The following is an 18,449-nucleotide window of genomic DNA, read 5'->3' as shown; positions in this document are numbered from 1 at the left end:
GTGGTAATTGTTTTATCCACAATATAGAAAAAGTAATGAATTCTAAAGGATTATTGAAGAGATTTTACAATTTCATTCTAAAAATTTTTCTCAAATTGTTTCTTTCTGCATATAATATGTTTTTCACGAAACTTAGGTTCTTCTCAACTCAATAGTAAATCTTTTTTTTTCATAAACTTGAATTATCTTTCTACAAAAATCTCAACTTTGAATTGTGCTCCAATTAATCTATTATTCACCAAAAGAGTAACCCCTAATCTAACTAATAGTTTTGTTGAAAAAATTAAGTTTCTCGTTAAGATATATTCAAAAAAAATCTCAAGATTCGTAAATAGAAAAGTACTGAAACAAAATTGAGAAAAGAAATGAATTTCTAATTTTAATACAAATCTAAAACATAATAAAAACAACAACAATACAAATAGAAAGAAAAAACATATTAACCAGAAATAATGAGGATGAGAATATTGGTACACACACGCAATATAAGATTCAAGAAATGTAATATGCCAAAACTTAGAAAAAAGAAAGAATGACTCTTGGAAGAGAAGAAAGTAAGGAGAGACCAAAGAAGTCGTAGAGAGATAAAAAGATAAAAAAAGAAAATAATGTGTAAAGGTTGTTTTGGCAATTTTTTATATTGGAAATTATTATAGTTTGTTTTCGATACGGTTCACAAAAATAATATATCATGTGTAAAGGTTGAATTGATTTGATATCAAGTGAAAAAAATGTTTTTATGAAGAAATTAATTAATTTCATTTAGTATAATATTGAAGGGGTGAAACCAAAAGTTATATTTCTACTAGTTTTGAAATAATTGATTATATTTTAATAATTTATTACATCAGTTAATAGAAAAAATATTTTACATGTGCTTTTCCATTCTAATTTTTGTCTCAATTTAGTTTCTATTTTTGTAAAAATAGTCCAATTTCATCCCTCTCCAAATTGAAACCAAAATTAATTTTTATATAAATGTTATACAAATATTTGTATTAAATTTGATATTTTTATTCAAATTGATATTTTTATTATATATTTTTAACATAACTAAGTTTATTTAAATTTGTGTTTCACATTCAACTTTACTTAAAATTGTTTTCAAATTTTAAATTTATATGTTTTTCATTGTTACATGAACTAGTTAAAATTATTTTTAAAATTTTTATAATTGTTATTTTTATACCAATTCAAACATTTGTGTATAAATTATTGAACTTTACACAATCTAAAAATATACATTTATTTGAAATATAAATTCAAATAAAAAAATAATATTAAAGTACGATGTAATAAAATATCAATATAATTTATGAATTTTTTTCTATTAACATTTTTTTCTATTAACAACTTTAAAACAATTTTAAATAAAGTTCAATGTAAAATATTAATTAAATAAACTTAATTTTGTTAAAAATATTTACTTGAAATATCAATTTTGATAGAAATATTTGATTTCAATTTGGAGAGAGACAAAATTGCTCAATTTTTACAAAAATTAGGACTAAATTGAGACAAAAATTAAAATAAAGGACCAAATTGAGAAAATGGAGATGACACCTGACATATAAGTGACACATGTCATTGTCACTGTCACATCACTTTGTCACTGACACGTGACACGATGACAACTTGACACGTGGCAAATTATTATTTTTTTTTTAAATAAAAAAAGTTAAAAAAATCCAGGAATTGACATGTGTCATCCTTTCTAACGGTGTTGTTGTACTACTAACGGAAGAGACCAAATTGAGACAAAGAAAATAGAGGGACCAAATTGAGATTTTACTACGAAAATGGGAACCAATTAGGTGGAATTTTTAAAAGATATTCATCTAATTGGTTATGTTTAATAATAATAAATTAATCTAATTTCTTTTCATTTCACCAACAATAAATTTCAAAACCTCTTTAATCAAGCGTTTAAGATTTTTGCACATACTAACACACAAAAAAAAAAGCTTTTAATGTTGTTATTTTATGTTTTTGATATTTGTAGAAAGTTCGATGTTATAGTGGAGGACATTAAATCTATAACACAAGTTAATTATGAGATTTTCCTTCTTTTTTTTTTGACTTTTTGCTAATATTTTTTTCCATTAAAATCATAGAAAATCAATATATATTACAAAAATACTCCACAAAATTTTTTGAAATAATATAGGTAGGAATGCAATATTCTATAAAAAAAATGATTTTCACAACATGAAACTATAAAAAAATTAAGAATGTTACTTAAAAAAATCGTAGAAAGATGAATGCAATATTCTAAAAACGAAATATTATCAATTTTTTATTCATAAGAAAATCTTAACCTTTTACATATTAAAAAATATAAAAGATATGAATTTATTAAAAAAAAAAGAATCTGAAGAAGGATATATACAATTTTTTTTCATAATCAAACGATGAATTCTTTTATGTAAATCTTTAGTTTCTATATTTTCATAGATTGTTTAATTAAATTTTAGCTACTATGCTATTTAATGAAAGGTCAATGGTACATATTGACACGGTTCTATTCATTTGACATCAAATGGAAAGTAAAGAATATTGTATCAAACGGGGTATAAATGTGTTAGAGTGTTTTTCTCCTTAAAGAAAACAAGGGAGATTTGAAAATCAATTTTCAATTTATGATTAATTTCTATTATTTTTAGTATGTAAGATTTGTTTTAGAGAATAACTTGTTTTATTCTCAATAATTCTACAATACCTTAGGTTTAAAAAAGGGACCTTTACCCTTAAAATGTTACTCTTTTACCCCCGAAAACATGCTGATGGTTGTTTCCTCCCCGTTTGTTTATAAAACCACATCTGTGTAATCAAAATGTATTATAGAATCAATTATAGAATCAAAATGGCCACTCCACAGAAGTCTGCTGTCAGATTTGTGTTCATAATGCTTTTCATTATGATTGCATCAGGTTAATTATAAGCCATGTTTTTCTGTCATTTAATTTCTGCTATGGTGTTTTGAGGATTAAGTATCTGTTTCATTCTGTATTCTCTTTCTTAATAATGCATGGTTTGTGATTGCAGATGTATGCATGAAATCGGAGGCAAGAAACGTTGTGAGTCTACGTTGCAGCAATGAAGAGAATTGTGAATTGCTTTGTCCAGATTGTAATTGTAAATGTATTGACACTTGGTGTTTTTGCCCTGGAGTCCCTCTTCCTTTTACCAACAATAACTTCACTCCAACCCCTTGAATTCGAGTATTTGCAACACTTGACTTCAATAACAAAATATTATGTATTAGTATTGCCTCTCAGTAGTATGTCTGCAAATTAATAATATATGAAATTTTAACTTCAGACAGATTTCATTGATCATTTCTGGTGGCATTGTTTTGCATTTACTTTTGACAGTTTCGTGACTATAGATTACAGAGAACTAAATTAAGAGAGCTTTGAACTTTTAGAACAAGTTTCATGATATGTGTCAGTGGTATTATTCATTTACTTTCTGGTTCTGGTTTTTAGTTATCGTCTTATTTTAAGATACTTATCAGTATAAATATAAGATATTCATGGAGGGGGAAGGTTTTAAAAGAGCCACTAATGACTGTTTATGAAAATATGATATGTTCAAAGCATTGAAATGAGAGGAATACAAATTAGAAATTAAAGTGTAATAATATCAATTTGTTAAAAAACTAAAATTAAAGAAGTGTAATATGTATTTTTAATCTTTTGTCCTCTTAAGATAAAGGAGTGTGAATATAAAGTGCAATAACATCTATTAATTAGAAAATAAAAAAGAGCATACATAGCACCCATGTTACCATGCTTTTAATAACGATTAAAAATAATTTGTAGCAAGAAGTTGATAGAATTTATATATCTGAATTTGATTAATAAAAAACTGAATTTATGGCATTTGTTTAAATTAAGGAAATCAAACTCAATTTACTTACAAGTATTCAAGGTTTTTCTCAACATGGATCATAAGAGTAGTATATAACTTGTAAAGATTGAATTGACTTACAAAATATCTTGAGTGAAAAACTATTTTTATGAACAAATTAATTGATTACATTTAGGTATAAAATTGAATATGAGGAGCCAAAACTTGTATTTTATACTTGGTTTACACATATAATTGATTATAATGAAGAATAATCGATTATATCATCAGTTTAGATAAAATTTTTCAAAAATATGCATCTAACACTAGTGAAAAAAGATGAATCTATGACGATTTATTATGACAGATATTGTTACATCTGACATAATAAGTTGACCGGTGACATTTTCGTAATAAAAGTAATAGTTATTATGATAGGTAACAAGAAATCTAACATAATAAGTGAAAAGATAAATTTATTATATGACAGGTACAATGAACCTATCATAATAAATGAAACGCAGTGGCATCAACGTAATTATAATAAAAAGTTATTATGATAGGTAAAAGAGTACGTGACATAATAAGCAAAAAGAGTAGATTTATTATGACAAGGTGACCTACACCTATCATAGTAAATCAAATATAGTAACACAAAATTAATTATAATGAAAAATTATTATGTCAATTGTTCAAAGATTTGTAACACAATAAGTTTTAATCCCTCTTTTTCGCATTCTAGCAAGTAGTCCACCCTCAATCTTACCCTCTAGTGTTCTCGTCTTCCATTCTTACGCCATCTTCTTCACTCATAACAACAACAATCACTCATGTGCCCTCGTTGCTCGCATAGCCTCGTCGTTGGTTCTCCATTATCGCAACAGCAATCCCTAATCTAGTTTGTGCGTGCTGCAACAATCCATTCTCGTGCAGCAATCCCTAGTCTCCAATCCACCGCCGTCACACTTACAAGTATTCAAGGTTTTTCTCAACATGGTTCATAAGAGTAGTATATAACTTGTAAAGGTTGAATTGACTTACAAAATATCTTGAGTGAAAAACTATTTTTATGAACAAATTAATTGATTACATTTAGGTATAAAATTGAATATGAAAAGCCAAAACTTGTATTTTTATACTTGGTTTACATATAATTGATTATAATGAAGAATAATCGATTATATCATCAGTTTAGATAAATTTTTTCAAAAATATGCATCTAATGTCTAATAATAATATATTAATCTATTCAAATTTGATTTTTGTAAGATTCAAATTTAATCAATTGTGTTGAAGTATAGTCTATCATTTCAAAATTTTCTTAAGACAACTTTCACGACGTGACACATGGTGCTCTAGACCACTGGATCTTGCTAGATTTGAGTTTTTCAGATGATGTTCAACGGTCTAGTGGTGTCGTTCGATACCATATCAGCGAACAACTCCAATTCAATCGACTTAGATCACTCAATCTATCACTTAGGTTAATCTAGCTTTTCTTTAATCCAAAAGACATTGTTTAGTTCAAAATAAACATTAGATAAAGCAAATTGGATCATTCTAATACAACCAAATCAGTTTCACAAGCACAAGCCAAAAATCAAAAGATCAATACATTCAAGCCAAAAACCAAATAGATCAAGTCATCAACAACTATCTTGATAGTTCCCAATTTCATAATCAAAATTAATTTGTCAACTTAAAACCAGACAATTATTATACATAGGTTAACTTCCCTTGTCTTAGAATAGTTCTTCTCAAGATAAAACTCCACGGTTCAATAAACTAAGCTACTCCACACTAGAAACACAATTTTAAAATCATATCGGTTCAAATGCTCTTTTTCTCCTCAATTTGTCATTTAGATTTTAAGAAGGATAAGAATTGTGGAAGAATTTGGGAGAAAAGGAAGAAGGAGAATGACTTGTGGAAGGAAATGGGAAACAAATGTGAGGTGCAAGAGTTTCCATGTTTTCTCTTCTCTCTCCCTTTTATTACTGTTATTATATTATTATATCCATTTAGTAATTTTTCTTTTTGGACTTGAGAGAGACAAAAAAATATGGAAAAAGTATGAGTGGGTCAACAAAGGGCCAATGGGTTACATTTCTTCTTTATATAATATTCAACTTTCTTATCTCAACTTAATATAGAGTTGAAATCAGGGTTTGGTATATGTTGCATGATTCCTTAGTTGAGCAAAACTTCAAAGATATGTTCACTCCTCATGGTCGTCAAAACATATTTAATGCTGCAACTAGATGACCAGCCTAGATGTGTGTGTGCTACTAAAGCATGAGTAGGCATTCACCACTGCTTTGGACCCTCTTCCTATCAATACTCTTATATCACACCTAGAGACTCTTTTGCACTTAACAAAGCATATCACCAACGATGATAGAGGCAGTTACTTAGAAAGTAGCAAAGGAGGTTGGTGGCCCTTAGAGCTATATCTTTAAGACGCTTATGACATGAAGTTAGTGGCCCCTAGAAAAGTATTTAAAGAGGTCACAATATTATATAATCCCGTCCTCTCCCTAGATGTCGTCAAGTTCATGATTAAGAAAGTTTGCCATGGTGATGCTATAGTTCATGTGCCAATATATGAGTATATATTGTGGCATAGACATTTAAGTCTTTCTTAGTTTGGACCTCCTAATAAAAACTTTCTTAATTATATTTGTAAGTTTGCATGATTTGTAGTTGAAACTTAATTTGTTTTCCATGTAACAACAACATTGTCACAAAAATAACCTTTAGATAAAGAAACAATGTGTATCTATAGACGATCCTATGCATTATTAGAGGTTGCTAACACCTTAGGTACAAACCCAATGGAGGTTTTGTGGTATTTTGATGTATTTAGTTGAGACGGTGAAATACAATTTATAATACACATATTATATGTGTTAGAGGTTGCGACAATGAACCAAGAACTAAATATTTCAATTATCTAGTTTATGGATGATGTAAGTCTTACCATAATGTTAAATATTATATATAGTCAATTAATTATGCTTTAAATGATTTTCTTTTAAATTATGTCAAAATGAAGGAACACATAATTTGTATGGATTCATGGACTCTCAACATATTTATCCATCGAAGAATAAAAAATCTGAAATCCAAACATATATCAGCAACATCTTAGTTCAATGGGAGAAATAAATATATTTTGCACCTCATATTCATGAGTAACTGTAGTTTTGTTGTGTCTTCAAATTATAATCTATCATTTTGAGTTGTAATGATAATTATTTTCAATGCAATTGTCATTGGCAACTATTTGTCATATCCTCGACTGATGACAATATTGCATAGTTTTGTTCATTGTATAAGAAATCCAACATGCATTTAAAACAAATAGTTGATTGGTAAGAATGCCAATTTATGTAATTTCTTTTATATAAGCGAATCTTAACTAGTGTTTTTTTTATTAGTTTGTACTCTAGATATAATATGTTGGAGGGGAAACCAACTACAAGATGATAGAAGCTCACACGACTACCACTCAAGGTTCTCTATCTTTGTCAAAATATAATTGTTTGGTTGTTTTACTTTCTTAATCAAATATGGTATAATTGTGTTGGTATTAAATTATAGTGTAACAAACAATCGAAGGGTACAAGTGTGAATATTATGTGATGTAATAGATCACAACCATTATTTGAGTTGATATTAATAGATGTTGAGACCAAATAATTGTCTAACTATTATCTTTTATGTACTAATTTAATTTATTGTCTTTTGCATTACTTCAATTATGCTCAACTATTTGATTATGAGTTCATGAACTACATAAGGAATACTTAGACAACTTGTTTTATAGATTTCTACAACATTAGACTAGATGATTTGCAAATTTGGTTTTCTTAACTTAATTTCCGATTGTTTTAAATTTTTCAATATTTACAATTGTAAAACTTCTTTAAATTCAATGAAATATTGTTTGGTTCAGATTTTTCTTTTGAAATTTTAAAAAAATATGGACATTTAAGTAAAAATATAGGTGTTGAGTTGTCTTTCCCTCCTTACCTCTTCATTCATGAAAGGTGAAAATATTTCATTTCTTCTCAAATTTATCTGTACAAATCATTAGAAATAAATGTATCTCACCAATTTTCATTTATCCTCTCCAATCCTCTCAAATAGTAAATATCGAGAAACATATCCTAACATTATCTTTTGCCAATAAATTCACGAAACACAGTTTGTAAAATTCACCGTTCATTAAACCAAAATACACATTCGATTGAGCAAAGATTTAGCTTGCATGCATGTAAAATTTTTTGTTTTTCTTTTCAAGTTCTAGTTTATATATTCAACACATTTTCCTCTCCAAATTACCCATTTCTTTTTTCATTTTTGCATCCGATTGTTGACACATCACCGTCCACTGCTGTAGTTTTGTCCTGAGGGTAAGATCAAAATATTTTGATTGATGATGCCACTTGTCATTGTCTATAGGATTGGAAGATTGAGATTGAGATTTGAAACCCAACATATCTTGATTTGGACTATGATGTGTCACTATCTAGTTATGTTTGCCCACAATACTGCCCTGAGCCACCCCTCACAATTCCAAATTACCACCCATAACTATCTACTTATGCAACATTTCTTCATTTTCCACATGCTTCAATACAACCCTTTTCCAAAACAAATACTTGGTCAAAACCATTTCAACAAATAAATATAAAATTAGGTTGTTTTACTTTTCTTTTTTGATGTTGAACGGTTAACATTAGTTTATAAACTTTATAAATATTCCTTGAGAAATTTATTCAAACACGACAATGCCGTGATATGGTTATCTTTCACCATTTAAAACATAAAATAATAATTTTCGGTTATTTTGGTAAATTTTAGTGATTTTAAGTTAACAGATATGTTAGTGAAATCTTCGAATATTTAAATCATTCAGAAGTAGTTCCGTAGTGTATTTGTAAAAGTAAAGCATGTCATGAAATGCTAATTTAATCAACATAAGTTTATTTTGGATGATAACTAAGATAATCATCATATGTATATTTACGTAATTTTAATTTAAAAACGTAAAAAGGGAATAAATAGAAATCACTATACATCATATACAATAATACAAATTTAGAGTATTACAGAAAAGGTAAAATGTTTTAAGAAAACTCTACACTATTCTCCAATAAAAAAAATAATTAACGTATTATAATTAAACTAAGTAATATAAAATTATATTACAATTATTTAACAAACAATACAAAAATAATTTAATAAAAAATCGCTATAATTGAGAATTTAAAGCTCATCCAAAACTTATTTGTTAAAAGAAATGAAACCTAAATTAAATTTAAAGAATAAACACAACAAACGATTTAAAGTGTAAAATATGACTGCAATGTTTTATCGATAAATTTAATGATAACAACACACATGATATCAAGTGAATCTTTAAAACATCATCTAAATTTAAAACCTTATGCAAACTACCAACACATTTATAATTAAACCTCTTAATTTTAAGAATAATGCATCTGAACAATTCTCAATCTCCAAATTGGATGATGATACTGCTTAATTACTCTTTATATCAATAAATACTAAATTTTTATTGCATTAATTTGAAGACATTGATATGAACCTAATACACAGAAGTGTGACCTCCTTCCTTCCCCAGATACTCCATATCTATGGTGATAATTTTGTGAATAATTTGATGGATTTTTCGTATTGTGTCCAGAAAAAAACTTTCACAGATGACAGATCTGGAATCAGCATTAGGCCCTGCAATTCTACTCTCTTCATTTTCTGTCAGTGAGGAATACAATGAATTTGTTAACAATCCAGCCCATGTTTCAACTACACGACAAACAAGGCCCATGATTACTGTACCAGTCCCACGTTGCAACACCAACAGTAACAAATAAGCACCACTAACCTCACCCGTCACTCAAAGAAACCCAAAAACGACAGCTAAAACTTTCACCGTTGTCCTCCACGGCCCCACCTCTGCATCACGCCGTGACTCACCGCCCGGTAACCTCTGAAAAAAAATCAATTTTGCTCCTTCCCGCGCAAACACACCGACCTTTTGATGGCGCCGCCTAATTTGAACCCCTGAAAATAACGCGGCGAAATGCGGCCCACAGGATCCACATCATCGTCCACTCCAGAACCAACACGTGGCAGGTTATACTGTCACCACTTAGCTGTCACCTACTCACACCGCTCGTTAAACCCGCTTCCCGTTACACCCGTCCCACACGATCCCACCCTCTCCCATTCCATCATTTTTTTCAAATTTTCAAAAATTTTAAATTAAAATTATTATTGCATTAATTTGCTCTTATTTTTCCTCCACTTATATATACCCTACCTCCTGGAAAAAACACTTTCACTGCTCCAAAGTTTGAAAGCCCGCACTTTTTTGGTGAAAAAAATTGTGGGGTTTTGGATTCTGAAAGAAGGGGCAAAAGGGTGTCTGAAGATAGTGCTGGGTTGTCATGGAGTGGGAAGACGAGTGCAGAACGCCGAGGTTGGTGCAGAATCAGATTCCGGCGATTTTCATCTGCCCGCCGCCGCCCCCGAGGAAGAAGCCGGTGGCCGGAAAGAGACGACCGCCGCCGAAGGAGGGGTACTTCCACCCACCTGACCTTGATTCCTTGTTTTCAGTTCCAGCCAGGAAAGAAGCATGTGTTTAACAAAGTAGTAGCAACTTTTTTATATTTTTGAGGAGTATCTGAATTTGGTTTGTTACTTTTAGAAGTAAAGAAGAGTATTTAATTAACTATTTATTAGTTTGATAATATATATATAAAGAATAATTATTTGTAGTGTTATTTTGTGGGCATTCCTTTTTTGGTATGTCGTAGGTGTTAGCTGATGATGAGTTATGGAATGATGATATATATATATATATATATATATATATATATTATATGCTTTGGGTTGATGCGAACTCTTCTAGAATTTGTAAGATGATGTATTTATTTGTTCCCTTTTACATTTTTATTTTTTCAATTTCCTTCATAGGTTTTCGCTCCTATTGGTTACTACCTAGCTTCATTTTCTGACATTTTCTGTTGTTCAAGATTTGGTCATTTAAATTCCCGTTTTGCATTTTGCCTCTTATTGTAGCTTCTTCATTCATGTGCTACTGCTATAGTAGTATGTCAGAATTCTATTTTTCTTTTTTCTACTATTCACTTCACTCGCTGGAAACTAAATTACTTTTGAAATTGGGATAAGTAATTCTGAATAACTTGTGCTAAGGTTGCTCTCTGGCTACATATCGATTTTGATCAAATTAATCACTAAAGATAACTTATATAGAAATTTTGGAATTTGAGGTATGTAGAAAGGTTGGCTTGATGCGATTTTGCACTTCGTTTGACTTTGATTTCGTCCATAATATTTTATCAATAAAATTATACTTGTGCTGCTGACCCAAGTCTTTCATACTTTCAAGACTTGACTTGGTATTCATAACTTCTTTTTTATGACTCACCTACCCTAACTTGGTACTCTTGGTCAAGAACCTTAAACATGTAGCGGTGAATTAGAATAAATACTTAACAGATTTTAGATGAAAAATAATTGTCAAGTATAGTATGGCATTACTTTGGAAAATAATTTTAAAGTCACAAATGAGGTAAGTTATAACTATTTTGTACAAACTTAAGATAGGTAATCATGTGTCTTTCCTATATAAATACCAATGTTTCAATATCTTGGCTCTTTCAAGGTGATCACTGCCATAGATGTTAGATAATGAATTACATAAAAGTTAGAGCTTTAAGTTAATTAGGGTTGATGTTTTATTTGTTTCTTTGGTATTTTATGAAACTGAAGCTTATAAATACGATAGGGGACAAAAGGTATAATTTAGCGTATGAGAATTGGATTTGAACACTGCAACTGTCTATTGCATGTTACGACAACCTTAATTACTGCACATGTTCACTAAGGCAACATTAGTTGTTCTCCCATCACAATTTGTTAGGACACATATCTCAGGAGTAGCTGGTATCTTTTTCATCTTTTAGCTTTTGGTCCGTATATATCGTCCAAAAGATGATTCATGGGATGAAGAACACTCAATGATAAACCTTGTTATAGGATTTCAAAGAATTCACAATCAATGACACTTGTGTTCTTGAAGATAGCCAAAGGTATTTAGGAATTCATGAGTCGTACATATTCTTAGGCAAATGATGTTACAAAAATTTCGAGACAATAGTGAAAATTGTTACAAATTGTAGACATCTTATAGGATATTACATGATGTGATAATCCATATAATTATAAAAATTCTAATTAAATAAAAAAATAAATTAAAATGTTGAATAAGAATCAATAGTAGAGATCGTTTAATATATATTCTTTTAGTTATAACAAGATCAACAACATAATATGTTAACAACTTGTGAGATTTATAAGATACGAATAAGGTTAGACTATTAATGTGTATTTGATATGAAGAATAATAAAAATTAAATTACACTAGATTAAACATATATCATTAAGTTTATAACTGATAATTAAAACATAATTCTATTGTTATTTGATTCAAATTAAAACTTATACATAATAAAAGAAGGGATTTGTGCAACAAACCTTCAAATTATAAAGGTCAAAGAAAAGATAATAAACACAATCTATGGCCCTTATACAAATAAACCAAGGAATGCAAAAGAAAATTGTCGGAAGTTGATTGAAAACCACTTAGCAAGGGGTGCTGACATTGTTGAGAAATCAAAGTAGCTAAGCAAAAGCGGAAACATGTCCCTTTGTACGGACTTTAAACATGTCTAAAAGAAAAAGAATAAAACACAATAATTTTAATGTGAAAAATTCCCTCGATGAACATAGGATCAAGCCAATACATATCTTAACTATAAAAATGAATTACATTAGGATCTCTCTTAATACAAGGTATAAGACTCAAACTCACCATTGTTTGGATGGTATTGTTATCAATTTGGGTCATATATATATATATATATATATATATATATATATATATATATATATATATATATATAATATATCATGATATATTAAATGTGTAAATGTCAACAATATTCTAATTTGATGAATGGGCCAAATTAAGAATATTGAAATTAAGTAAGTAATTGACAACAATTACATAAGGGGTCATGGTCCCTATCTGTGAGCATGTTATGCATAATTCCTGCTCCTTTCTCTCCCTCCCCATCAAGAGAGAAAATCTAAAGGGAACCTTCAGGTGCTATACAGTTGGAAGACCAGGTACCATCTTTCTTCATCTATTGTTCCCAATCCAATCATAAGGTACGCTTCCGCATTCAATTCTCCAAAGTATTGGGAACTGCTTAATTTATTATTTGTAGAGTTTATTGCTTTTATTTTTCATAAACCAACATGTATACAACAATCACACAATTTTACCATTTGACTCATGTAGAAGAAAGGCAGGAGTGAGAGTCAAGTTTTTTTTTTTTTTGTGGTTATGGTTGTGTGAAACAAATTTGTGTACAGTTAAACTTCGTCACATGATAGGAATGTGGTTCCAAAGAATGAGTAGAATTGCAATTGAGATCATAATCTATTGTGATCATGTGGTAGGTGCAAAATCCTCTGAGTCTACTCATTACACTTGCATATTCCATAAGTAGATCCATAAATCATGAATCTTTATATTATATCATGTTCATTCGTTGCAGAAAAGCTTAAGTGTTGATGTGTCTCCATATTAGTATGAATGGCCTGATGTGTGATGTGATAATAATTATGTTATGATTAACTTACCATTTTTGTGTGTTTGTTGGCTTTACCATGCTATGAATGTGCATTGCATTGGAGCAACTGATGTTGCATAAGCTGGTACACAAATGGGAAGGGATTAGACATTCCTCGAGATCAATAAAAGTGTTATTTTCTTTAGATGTGTTAAGACTTAATCTTATGTGCTTTTGAACCTCTTAAACCTACCCATTTTGGTGATGTACTGATTCAAATTGATGAACCTCATTCATAGAAGATTTAATGGATGATATTATTTTGTAACTCTTCCTTTATTTCTTAAGGATTTTATGTAAGCAAAACAATCTTTTGCATGATTTAACCTTGAGAATAATGTATATGTTTCCATTAGATGACCTCAAACTCACCGGATGATACCAGGAAGTAGACGACCCAGTTTGTTAGGCGACCCCTCTATTAGACGACTCTTAGCCTATTAGACGACCCTCACGTTAGACTATTAGAGGCTACATTTTCATCACACGTCTACCAACCAAGTTGCATAGATTGTTTCCTCTTTTATTATGAAAATAGTTTTTCCTTCCTTTCTACTCACGGTTGTGGCACCTGGCCTGGGATGTTACACTTAGATAATCAATGAATACAAAAACTTAGATTTACAAGTGAATAACGGTGTGTAAAAACTTTTTCATCTACTTCTCATCACTTGATATCCTAAAATATGTGACTTAGATAATCAATGAAGTAAGAGGATCTCTCTTTTTCATATAGGTGTTAACACTTAATACATAACACAAACAATAATTTAAATATCATCCCATATATGACCATAATTGTTTGTTCTCCTTAGTGAAACCCCCTCTATAGACCTAATAAGTGGTATTAGAGCCGATGGTTAAAACCGGCTCAGACAAGTGTAGTATGGTTCTTGTATCGAAAGTCTTCTTGGCAAGAGTCCTAGGTAAGCGTGTCTCGTTAAGAAGAACGACGGTACATAAAAAAGGCAGAAAATGAGTACTCGTGGTTGGGAATGCTTCCGCTGGTCGTGGTTAGGAATGTTTCCGTTGGAAGAGGAGTGTACCAATGTGGTTGAAGGGACTCACCCTTGAGGGGGAGATTGTTAGAAATCCAAGTGTGAGTCTAAGTCCCACATTGGCTAGAAATGAGAAAGTAGAGCACTATAATAAGAATAAAGACCCATAAACACATTGTTTTAAAGTTTTGGGTTGAGAGTGGTATCAATGCCTTATATGGTTGGGCTCAGGTCTCATTGGTGTTTGTTCTACCTAGTGAAACCATAAATCATTGGTGTCAATCCCACATTGTCAATGCCTTGTTCCTACCAATAATTTCATATAATTATCATAAATCTTAGTAAGCATTGTTATATATATATATATATATATATATATATATATATATATATATATATATATATATATATATATATATATATATATATATATATATATATATATATATATATATATATATATATCATTTACCTAAAACCATAAATCAATAATATTTAATTTACATTTATAAAAATATTTACATTGATGACTTTAAAAGACCATAAGAAAAAAAAAAGAAAAAATTAAAAATATTTTTTTAGCTAAATAAAAAATTGAGTAGAAACTGAATTGGGTTGTAGTGTCATTTTCACTTCAATAATCCTTTGCTTGAGAAGAATATAGTTGAGAGCAAAGTTATTTTCAACTATAAAATTTTATCTGAACAATTGTTTTTTTTTTACTTGAGCAAGAATGGAATTAAGTCAAGGTTTGAACCCTTGTTCTACTTTAGTTTAAGTGAAAAATATTAGAGAAATCAACCATAGCAGCAAAATCAATCGATTTTAAAGAGTATTTTCAAAAGCATTTTGAATCTATAACTTCTAAGAAATTCGAGTGCACAATTCAAATTATTATTTACTCAAACATCATTATATACTTATTTCAAATTAAATCAAAGTATGCATATCAAATTCATAACTATTCATAAGAAATGTTGTATAAATTTATTTTACTTGCCTAAACTATATTGAAAACTCCATTTAAGAAAACATTATACTTAACATGTCTAACCTAGTCACTTGATCAATTCATTACTAACAATATTTAGTCCAAAACATTTTAAACAATGATTTATCAAATCAAATCTAACAACACTCAAGTACAATAATTCAATTAGAACACAATTCCTCCACAAAAATAAAAAATTTAGTGACCAAGTCACCTTCACATGCGTGTCTTTTATCCTATGATTAATTCTATCAAAATAATGAATAACTTTTTACCAGTAATGACTATTTTCAAAGCAAAAATTTCAAAATCTAAATAATAAGATTAATAAGAACTTAAGAACCCAGAGTAAGTATCTAAACATAACAAAATTTCATCCGTACATGATAAAATAAGTTAACATAATCACTTTTTTCAATTGACTCTACCAAAATTGATAACAAATCCACAGGAAAAAAAATATATGTATAGAACAAATAAAAGCTTACTCTATTTAAAAATCATATTAAATAGATATATATACTCTTGACTTTCCAAATGTTGTGAGATTGAGTTACATTATGAAAAAAATAAAGATTGAAAAAGTAGAATTAGAGAGAAAGAAGAGAAAGAGATTTCTTTTTTTCTTTTGTTAATGAGAAATGATTTAGATAATGAAGATAATTGAGGGAAGGATGAAGTTATATGACAAAATAAATCTAATGTCAATTATTCTTTTGACTTTACAACAAGGCATAAAAATAAAAAGGAAAAAGCTTTTCAACATTTAGAAGCATGCATTCGTTATTATATTAATTTCCCAATTCTCCATATATTATATATGTCATATTTTGGTTTAGCTGCCTAGTCACGTTGATCAAGTGAATCTATGACTATCATCTCAAATACTTACAATTTTTAGGATATTGACCCAATTACAAGATATTAATCATGACTTTCTATTTTCCATTTCAAGTATAATAGACAAAGTGACATGTACAGTTCAGCTTTTTCCAAATAGTTAGGAACTACAATTAGTGAGTATTGAATAATTTTGAAGATGCATTCCTCCTAATAAATTAAGTTGTAATTCTTCCTTTAATATAATGTGGCATTTGATGGTGGTTATGTTTCATCTTGCAACTAGTTTACAACTTAAGAAAAGATGTAGAAAAGTAATGGAATTGATTTGACCCAGCTTGAAGTCATGGGAAACTCAGACTAAAAGCAACAGGCCATAGTTGAAGCCAAGTTTGGAGTTATGAAAACGTAATGTGTGAGTTGAACTGGTAGTGTTGAAAACAATTGAAAATGACCTTTGTTTATACACGCGGATCTAGGAACACATATATACACATCATTTCATTTCTAAAAGCTTGTAAAATATTCAAGTATTTCTAGATCCATGTCTTTTCATTTCACATCCACAAATTGTCGAGTAATGACTCATACACATCGAGCTCCCAAGAATGGGGTGAGTTTGAGAATATTTCTAATATTTCTTTAAAGTAAAAACTCCTTCATTTTTGTATATATATATATGATTAGAAAAAAAAAATGTGGTTGTCAACTTTATTCCTAATAAATAATCAGTATATTATTAAAATGTTTAATAAGTACTTTCTTGAAAGAATAAAAATAATATATTATTAAGAATTTAACAAATAAAAGAATACACATTTTTTTCATTATTAAATAATAGTAATGAAAATATAATTATATATGTTTTAAAATGAATTAAATAAATTAAGAATGTAATTTTAAAATAAATATAATTATATATGTTTAAATAATATCATACACTAAGAATATAATTTAATAAATTAAAATTAGAATGAATGTGAAGATGAAAAAATTAAAGTTATATGTACATATTTATTTTTGTCTTTATATCCTATTGTTACCCATATTTATCTCCATACTTGATATGAGGTTGAGTATCCATCATTAATATCAAACAAATTCAAATAATACACAATTTCAAGTTTATTAGTCATTTCAAAATTCGTTTAGTGCTTCTCTATTTTTTTATCTTATCTTTTCATTGTTCATTATTTATATTTTCTTCTTTTGCATATCTTTTGATGGACACTAATACTAGACTTCGAGAGAGAACTTTATAGAAACAAATATAAATATAATAGATAGTGTTAGGTGATACAAAATAAAGACAGAGAGATCAAAAGAAATAAGTGTAAATTAAATGTCTGCAATGCAACACCAAAATATGTATGCTTAAAGTAAAAACCGATCCTCTAATAAATAGACTATGTAGTAGGATTAATTAAGAAAAGAAAAAGATCTTTAGAGAAAACAAATATATAAGAAGGAATGAGGGAAATAAGCCATGCATGTAAGGACAACTTTTAAGGGTAGTTGTATATGAAAAAGCCAGCAAAACATAACAGTGAATATATTCAAAAAGATTATATATCATTATTTTATATTTAACAGTTCCGTAGTTTTTTTTTGATGACTAATAAATTTGTTAATTATTGAAATTGAGAGAAAAGTTTAATTATATTATTAAGAAAAAGGATGTGAAACTATAGCAAAGTATGAAAAAATAAATGATGGATTTTAACAACTGGTGATTATTGCTTGCTTAGAATTGCCTTAAAACAGGTGTAAATAATAAGACATGAAAAAAAATAAAGTCCAAGGAGAATTGGTAGTCTTAAAGGGTTGTCATCATAGTTTTTAGGTCACCCCTCTGCATATACTCATCCAAAATGTTTAAGGGTGATTGTGAAACTAAAATAATGGCAACTTACAATTATTAATTACTTCATGTCCACTCTAAAATTAAACTAGACCTACAACCATGTCCACCTGACAAACCTCTATATTTTTTCTATATAATCTTACATATCT

At 28.8% G+C, this 18,449-nt stretch overlaps 1 long non-coding RNA gene across 1 annotated transcript; it reads left to right on the top strand.

Moving 5' to 3' along the window:
• Positions 1-2,769: 2,769 nt before the first annotated feature.
• LOC114183289 lies at positions 2,770-3,320 on the top strand. Its single transcript, XR_003604334.1, has 2 exons — positions 2,770-2,930; positions 3,046-3,320. It is a non-coding gene; the product is annotated as an uncharacterized LOC114183289 (long non-coding RNA).
• The last annotated feature ends 15,129 nt before the right edge of the window (positions 3,321-18,449 follow it).

The sequence above is a fragment of the Vigna unguiculata genome, chromosome 5 (assembly GCF_004118075.2).
Source record: "Vigna unguiculata cultivar IT97K-499-35 chromosome 5, ASM411807v1, whole genome shotgun sequence".
Classification (NCBI taxonomy): domain Eukaryota; kingdom Viridiplantae; phylum Streptophyta; class Magnoliopsida; order Fabales; family Fabaceae; genus Vigna; species Vigna unguiculata.
The sequence above is the reverse complement of the archived record's forward strand: the minus strand, read 5'-3'. Positions and strand labels throughout refer to the sequence as shown.